Source organism: Amblyomma americanum, chromosome 3, assembly GCF_052857255.1.
Source record: "Amblyomma americanum isolate KBUSLIRL-KWMA chromosome 3, ASM5285725v1, whole genome shotgun sequence".
Lineage (NCBI taxonomy): Eukaryota > Metazoa > Arthropoda > Arachnida > Ixodida > Ixodidae > Amblyomma > Amblyomma americanum.
In genome coordinates this window covers 55,115,882-55,124,563 of record NC_135499.1, presented here as the reverse complement: position 1 = coordinate 55,124,563, position 8,682 = coordinate 55,115,882, and positions in this window count along the sequence as shown.

The window sequence follows — 8,682 nt, the reverse complement described above, 5'->3', positions numbered from 1 at the left end:
ATAACACAGTGGGGGGGTCACCAATCGACCCATGCAGATACACGGACACAAAAAGATTACTCAGAGCATTTGGCAAGACACCTGACGCATGGTGTATGTGATTTGCGTTAGTAAACGCATACAGTCCACCCTGGGGCTACTTGCACTCCCATCTTGATGTTTCTCTGACTACATAGCAAAACGGACGCTTAGAAACAGCATACTTCAATACATCAAACTGGGAGATGTCATATTCGATAAATCGATGGTAAACCTTGATAGTGCTACCGTGAAAAACGAAACATTTCTGATTTTAAGCTCAATAAGCTACTGCCACAGGCAGGAACTCTGCTCCTGAATTATGACACTACCTTGTGGCACTGTAAGGAGCTCTGCCCCATTTTCGATTTTTTATTGTTCTTTTTTGCTTCGTCAAGTTTTGTTTGGCTTTCCTCGGAAACATTGCTATCTGCCTTAATTTAATTATGCTTTTCTACCGCTAATATAAGAAATTGCTTATAGCGGATCACCATGAAAAGCTTTTCATGACGCAGCTTTTACCACAAACAGAAAACAAAGATCCCTTTGCGGTCAAGTTTTTCCACTCAACGTTTTCTTCCAGACCACTACCAACCGCAATTATATAACTGTGACTATTATCTCGCTACTGTCTGGAATTACTTGAGAGAGCCAAAGAGACTCGTTTGAGAGAGGGGTATGACAACGAAGAACCGCGCACCGAAAAACACAGCCGAAGGAGCCAGAAAGACGCAGACAAGCGCGGTTCTTGACTAACTTCCACGGTATTCATTGAGGGACTTGGTCCTGGCGCCGATTTCAATGGAATGTGTAGAAAGGAAAAACAACGCGCCTTCCTCGCTGCCGTTACGCCATGAGTTCCTGGCAGACCTTCGTAGAAATGTGATTCGTGGGCGGAAAGCCAGCCACGCGTTTCTGACCGTACCTTTTTTGCTCAGGACACAGAAATTCTGAGCCAAAAAACAAAGGCACATGATCCCAAAAGCAGGAGTTGGCGGCTGATGTTACGCAGGAAGTGTGAGATAGCTTTGCAGCCGCGGATTCTACGGAAAATGCTCTGGGTTCCTTTTAAGAAAACGCTGCGGTCGCGGTAAATGCGGAAGGACGAGCGAGAGCACGGACATTATACAGAACTGCGCCTAGACCCCCCCCCCCCCCCCTTTTATATCTGTGTTGCAGGGGAAGTAGAAACCTGCCGTAATCTTAGAGCTCCATACTGCGCAGCGTGTGCACTTGGTCATCAGTTATACTGTGAGAAGGTGGGATCGGCGCCAGAACCTCTAGAAATACCACAACTTTTTCGCAACTGGCAGCCCAGTGGCACTGAGAGCTTGTATTTCGTCGGCTTTTTCTGCAGCTGTAGGATATCTCGTACTGCTCACATCCGCCGCTCGCTCGCGCGAAGAGAGCCGTCGTGCGCTCATCTCTTCGCCTCGGCGCTTATTCCCTCCTTGACCGTCTGCCTTTATATGAGAAGTATTGCCTACATCTAGTGGCGGCCTTTGCAAGCTTCAGAGGCGGTGCGCGGCGCTCAGTTTCCTGCTGATGCCCTAACTTTTTTTATTTAATAAACATTTGCCCTATGTACTGAAAGTGTATCATTTCTTCCTTCAGAATTATTGATTCCTAGAACGGGGCTCAGCGAGGGTCTATTACGGGTCAGCTATACGTTATCTTCACGTCTGTATTATTATTCTTTCTTGTGCGCGTCTGCTTCGCCACAGTTTGACCAAAAAACGAAAACACCGCAGAAATTCATCTCCGTGAATGGGCATTTCGTAACCTTCGGCATGGACACCACAGGCAAAATTGCACCAAAGCATGTTCAGTTTTAAAAACCACTATGCCCAGCATTTGTAATCTTTTATGTAGCACATGAGCAGCCAAAATGTAAGTATTTGGTGCTGACCTGCTATGGGTGCACGAAGTGCTGTGAGATGAACCTTGAGGAGATTGCTTCAAAGGAGAAGTCAGGATGGTTACAAGTCTTCCCCTCAGCTGTTTTCACGTTCAAAGGGAGAGCTTTTCAGCGCAACGAAATTCTTAGCAGTTATATGCCTTTTAGATTTTAGAATAATCAGAAACATAGATTTTCTAGAATTTAAACCAGTTGAAAATATCTATTTCACTTCATTTATTTCATTTATTTACCCTCAGGGCCGTAAGGCGTTACAGAGGGGAGTGGGAATAACATACAAGTACAAAAAACAAAAACAGCACCTAAAGAATTTGAATATAGTTAAAGCACGCACTGGTTTAAGATCAATAACAGCACTAGCAAAAGGCAGCATTAAACAAAAAAGCCACAAAAGAAAACAGCATCTAATAAAATAAAACATAGATATAGACAGATACTTATATAAAATTAGTTACAGCGTTGCGAAAGGCAACAGTATCAGTAATTTCAGCAATATCGTGGGGAAGGTGATTCCAGCTGACACAAGTTCTGGGTATGAATGAATCGTGAAAACATCTTGTGCGACAAGGAGGGATCCAAACTTTGCGCCGGAGATCAATGCGTGCTGAAATATACGATGGTATTTTTAACAACCTCTCTTTAAGATAAGAATTATGATAAATTTTGTGAAAAGTACATAATGAAGCTATTGACCTGCGATGGGAAAAAAGCGGGAGGTAAAGGTAAGCTTTCATGGCCGTTACACTACTAGTACGATGATAGTTGGAAAGTATGAAACGACAACCGCGGTCTCTTATTCTAAGTCAGAAGTGAGAGAATCGACCCCAGGGTTCCACACCGATGAAGCATATTCCAATTTAGAGCGGACCAAAGTTTTGTAAAGTAGTAGTTTTAATGAACTCGGTGCACATGAAAAATTTCTGCGAAGGTATCCAAGGATGCGGTTAGCGTTATTTATAATGTAGTTAACATGAGGTTTCCAAGACAGGTTAGAAAAGACATGAACACCCAGATATTTATAAGACAACACAGTTTCAAGAGTGATGCCAATAATGCAGTAGGTAGAGTGTGTAGTACACAGACGAGAAATGGACAAATGCTTGCATTTAGTAATGTTTAGCTTTATATTCCACAGGTTACACCAATCCAGTACCTTGTTAATATCTGACTGAAGAACAGGTGCATCATTATCATCATTAATTTCGCTGTAAATTACACAGTCATCGGCAAAAAGCAAACGGAAGACGATATAGTAGTTGGTAAGTCGTTTATATAAATGAGAAAGAGGAGGGGCCCACCCAAGAACGGACCCCTGAGGCACACCAGAGCCAACAGGCGAGGAATCTGAATTGACGTTATTTGCTGTTACGAACTGACTTCGGTTTGAAAGAAAACAATGCAACCATGCAAGCAATGTGGAATCGATGTTAAGGCTGTTTAGTTTAAGAAAAAGAAGCTCATGTGAAACCTTGTCAATTGATTTAGAAAAATTCATAAATATAGAATCAACACGGAACCCGCGATCTAGAATGCAATGCAAGTCATTTGTGAAGCAAATGTGTTGCGTTTCGCATGGAAATGATTTACGGAAGCCGTGCTGGGCATTACTGAAAAAGCAACCTGATAGCTTGTTACTACACCCGATGCCGCGTGCACTGACCACGCTTGTCCATTTCAGTCAGTCATAAAGAGAAAAAATTATTACTTCATGTTACTGGACTGATAGAGCGAGAAAGAGGTGCAAGGTCATTGATTTGTTTGCAATGGATTCTCATCCAAGCGGTGAGAATAATTAGCGATTCTGGGTTGAATACAGCCTTAGAAGTATTACAACTAATATAAATCGTGGAAATGCGTCTTGAACTGCATTATTCCTCCTTCTGCACTATTGTAGTTACCGTGAGCGCGCGAAATATCATTATTCTGTTGATGGAAACCTTTAATGCCATTTATGTGTTTTTTATGGAGTAACTGTTTTCGAGGGTTAGCAATATCGCGATGGAAGGGGTATTTTAAAGTTTTCAGGAAGAATTTCTTGCATTTATTCCGTACTGTTCATTGTATATCCGCTGGACGCCGAATTCATGGCCGTCAAAACAGGACTGCATGGACGTACTATTACAACTTCTGCTCTTTCAAGGCTCTTAACAATATGCTTTGCATTCCTGGAGCTGCGTCGTGCATTTACACTGAGAACATGACGCGCGCCTAATGCGCATTTTGCGTAAGCACAGGCACTCCAGACCAGCGACAGCACTTAGCGGTAACGGCTGGCTCGGCAGCGAGGTACATGCAAGATCAGTGTTCGCCATTAAAAAAGGAAGACCACCTATGAAAAAAAAGCATAAAGTAACACGCTTAAACAGCGCACCTAGCGACTGCTTATTCTCAGCCAAACACTGCGTTTGCACAAGCCGGAATGGCGGTAATGCAGGAACCAGTAACAGTGTGACGCTACTTCTAAAAACACGGCGACGGCCGCAAGAAAATGGTGTGAACAAATTTCCTCAAATCCCTAGTGCGCACTTCTTATTAATTCAAAACACTTACAACAATCAACCACTTCAGGTACATCATAAAGAGGTCGCCACTTTGTTCACTGAAGATTTAAGCCACTTTCGTGCCTCCCGACATGTGGCATAATTTCACGTGACTGCGGTGGCAAGCACGGATTGATGGATGGGCCGCAAAACAGCAAGCTGGCCTAGAATTCAGTTTTATTCTGCAGTATGTCTGCAGACAAATTTGTCTGCAGAATTGTGAATCAAAAATGCAAGCAATGAAATGAAGCATAGAAGTCTCCGAAGCGCTGTCTGGCGGTTCGAAATAATGGTTGCAGAGTTTCGTTCTGATTACCCAGCGCCGCCTTATGCGCTTTTTTTCCACATGCTCAGAAAGACGCCCCAGCGCGTGCAAGGAAGCGCGGCATATAGGCCCTGGGTTTGTACAGGTCACTTGCGCTTATCTTTTTGAGCGACAACGATTTAGTATGGAGCACCAATCACATTCCGGACCCATTGAATTCAGCCGCCACTGCACACTGCGGGAATTATTCTAACGCAAAGCTAATTAACAGTCTTACAACCTAACCAGCACACTTGTTATCGCCGATATATATCGATCACATAGTGTTCCTGTAAATAACACTGATCGAGTATGTACGTGCATGAAGAAGTATCCAGCAGCGGTGTAATGAGAGCTATCGGAACAGCGACCGAGCGCCGCGATCCTTACCATAAATCACGAGCTGTCCTCCAGAACCACGTTTTTTTTTCTTTTATGTTTTGTGTCTTCACTTGCGGTCCCAAGAGACCTGACTTTTCCTGTTTCTAAATCGCGGCTCATTAAGAATGGAGCACACGCCAAGCACGTAGCCAGCTGTTCACCGGTCGCCTAGGTAAGGCAACCGGCAAGGTTATTTGCATAAAACGAGAGGTGTGCAAAAGGAAGGGTGTTTCGAAGGAACGGTGGCCGCCTGCCAGTTTAGAGATGCCAATAATAATATAATTGGTTTTTTGGGGAAAGGAAATGGCGCAGTATCTGTCTCATATATCGCTGGACACCTGAACCGCGCCGTAAGGGAAGGGATAAGAGAGGGAGTGAAAGAAGAAAGGAAGTAATAGGCGCCGTTGTGGAGGGCTCCGGAATAATTTCGACCACCTGGGGATCTTTAACGTGCACTGACATCGCACAGCACACGGGCGCCTTAGCATTTTTCCTCCATAAAAACGCAGCCGCCGCGGTCGGGTTCGAACCCGGGAACTCCGGATCAGTAGTCGAGTGCCCTAACCACTGAGCCACCGCGGCGGGTTAGAGATGCCAGGAGAGATTATAAATATAGACAGACACGTTTCAACTTGCTTTTTGGGGACAGCAGAAATACATCTTCAGAGTCATATTGCACCTCGGCTGGTGGTTTCGGCAAGGTGAGAGCAAGCGTGCGTGTTCTTTTACAGATGGATACTTCGTATCAATTTCGTCCCCGTAGTTCCATGCGATGGTATCACTTATCTGCAAGCGCCGCTGGTTATCCCACAAGCCACATGAGACCTGTTTCGTGGTCAAAGTTGGTTTTCGTTTACATGCCGATGATTTGTTGCTTCCCTTCAAGCTGGTTGGCACGACATTTGCCGTGGAAGTGACTGTGCAAGTCTGATAATAAAGCTGTGTTCATTTATTTTTTGTTACTTTTAAGTGCCTCAGCAAGCAAAAAAGTACCGAAAAAATCTGCCTGCGCCGACAGTGACACGCTGAGCAAGCTGTATACCTTTTTTTTTGTGCATATGGCTTCGCTTGGTTGGACGCAAATGGGTAATTACTCTGTTATTAGTAATCTACTCTACTTTGGTGGATTCGCCTGAACATTTCACCAAAACGCATTAAGTTCTATAGGTTGCAGCTGACACCAGAATATGGTGTTGCCATTTATGTCATGAATAGCGGCTTTAAAACTGAATTTCAAATCCCCACGAAGTGTATTAAGGCTAAAGAAAGCTGCGCACAGAGAAATGAATTGTTCGTCTGATAAAGATAATTTTGCGTTTATTACCAGCGATTCACCTATATAGTACGCCATTTTTCTCTTATAGGGACAATTTGAGAAGGTGTGAGTGCATCTTTATTTCCTATGCGTCGGCGCCTCATTGTAATGAGGAACGTATTCACGTATAATTTCTTTTCTTATCGGCTTTGTTCTGCGCGTTTAACCGGGAACGCTGTGACAGGTGTTGTAGAGTGATTGTAGGAATTTAATTTGACACCCGCATTCTCTGGAGGTAAGTGAAAGGTGCGGACGGGCTTTTCAGGAGCAGATTGCAGAAACTCCTACATAGTGTATTTTTAGACAACTGTTTCAAGATTGAACAGTGTTTGATAATCCAAGTTTTGCACACAGTTTATAGCCTGTGAAACCGGGAGCTTCTCGTGCTAGGAAAGCCTCAACTTTTCTTTGAACACACCATATGCAGCCAAAAGCTGTCTGTTCTGAGTTGCCTCGTCGTTATAAAAAAGTAGATTTTTGTTGCAGAACTATTAGGTCTACGATACACAAAAAAGTGCTTAACGGCAAATGCAGCCACAAGAATCTAAATTTAAAAATAGTATTGCTATGTGCTAAGCCCCTTGGTGAAAATTGTTTTCGCGCTCCTACATTCTCGGTGTTCAAAAAATCTTCCAAACGAAAATAAGTTTTTAAAACCTGGCACTTAGCTCACGCTGCTTACGTTGAAGTATCGCTCTTCTTTTTTCATATGTAGTAATATCAGGCAAAGTCCATCCGTTTGTGCTAGTACTAAACTTTAGATATTCAAACTACCAAAACGTCTTAATTTGCTTTTGCAGTAGCACTCGTTACCTACCAATAAAAGTTCTTAACCGTTCTTCTACGTATATAGAAGCGTCCCTCATGGTCCAGGTTGCTTTCTGACATTAAATGCTATATACCACACCGCTTGCTATAAAAATTCATTCTACACGAATTTGTTGCACCTTTTGCAAAAAAAGCAGCTTGAATTGAAAAAGTAAGTAGACTGAGTCCGCAACCAATGTCAGCAGTTTCAGCGCGATGATCTGGACATACGACGGTCTACGGGGGCTGCAATGCACTAAATAGTCGTGAAAACAATTGTTGTTTACTCCTTTGCAGGTACTGTTCAAGTAGTTGCGCAGCAGCAGTATTCACTAAAAAATTAGAAAGAGTACGACGTGTAGTACGAGTGTTGGAGAAAGGCTGCCTCAAGGTTACTAAAGTAATGACTGCACTACAAGAAAGTCAAGTGCGCATAACGCGCTACTATCATATACTAACCCAACTGCGGTTGCCTAATAAGAGCATGCTGGTGCTTGGGGAAGCATAATGAAATGGAACTGTGTTAGCATTAACCGAAGGGTTATTCCTTTATATGAGTGCTTTGGATCTACTCACATATCTGTGACGTTTATGTAAACACATTCAGATGAAAGGTAAAGCTTCGTCGGCAATCCGAAAAAAATTCGCGAAGCTCATGCACGTGCTAAAAATTTCGTTGGAAAAGGCAAAGCAAAAAGTAAATGAAGGAAAGGATGTGAGACTAAGCGAGCGGTGAGCACCGCTTTTAGGCTCAGACGGCAAGAAGATGCAGGTTGCGTTCATTCTTTTAGGCTAAGAGCCCTGTAGAGCATTTCCCATTCGTCAACGCGATGCCTTGGCCTTTCTGAAGTCCAGGATTTTTGAACAAAAATTTTGAATATTGCAATGTGCCCCTCACGGTGGCTCAGTGGTTAGGGCGCTCGGCCACTGACCGGGAGTACCCAGGTTCGGACAAGACCGCGGCGGCAGCGTTTCGATCTAGGCAAAACACAAAGGGGCTCGTGTGCTGTGCAATGTCAGTGCACGTTAAAGATGCCCAGGCGGTCGAAATTATTGACCGGAGACTTCCGCTATGGTACCTCTTTCTTCCTTTCTTCTCTCACTCCCTCCTTTATCGCTTCCTTTACGGCGCGGTTCAGGTGTCCGCCGCGATGTGATAGATATACTGCGCCATTTCCTTTCCCCAACTACTAATTTGAATATTGGAATGTTGCAAGGTATTAAAGCTAATGGTGCATTTTTTCTATGCGTTGGAAAATCTTTCTTTTAAAATGTATCCATCGCTCGCATCGTGTAGTTATGACTGCCTTAGAAATCCAATGGGGCACGTTTCTGACTGTACCAACAGCGTTAAGAACAAAAAAAATGCAACCTTGCCTAGGCGAGATCAGTGAATATA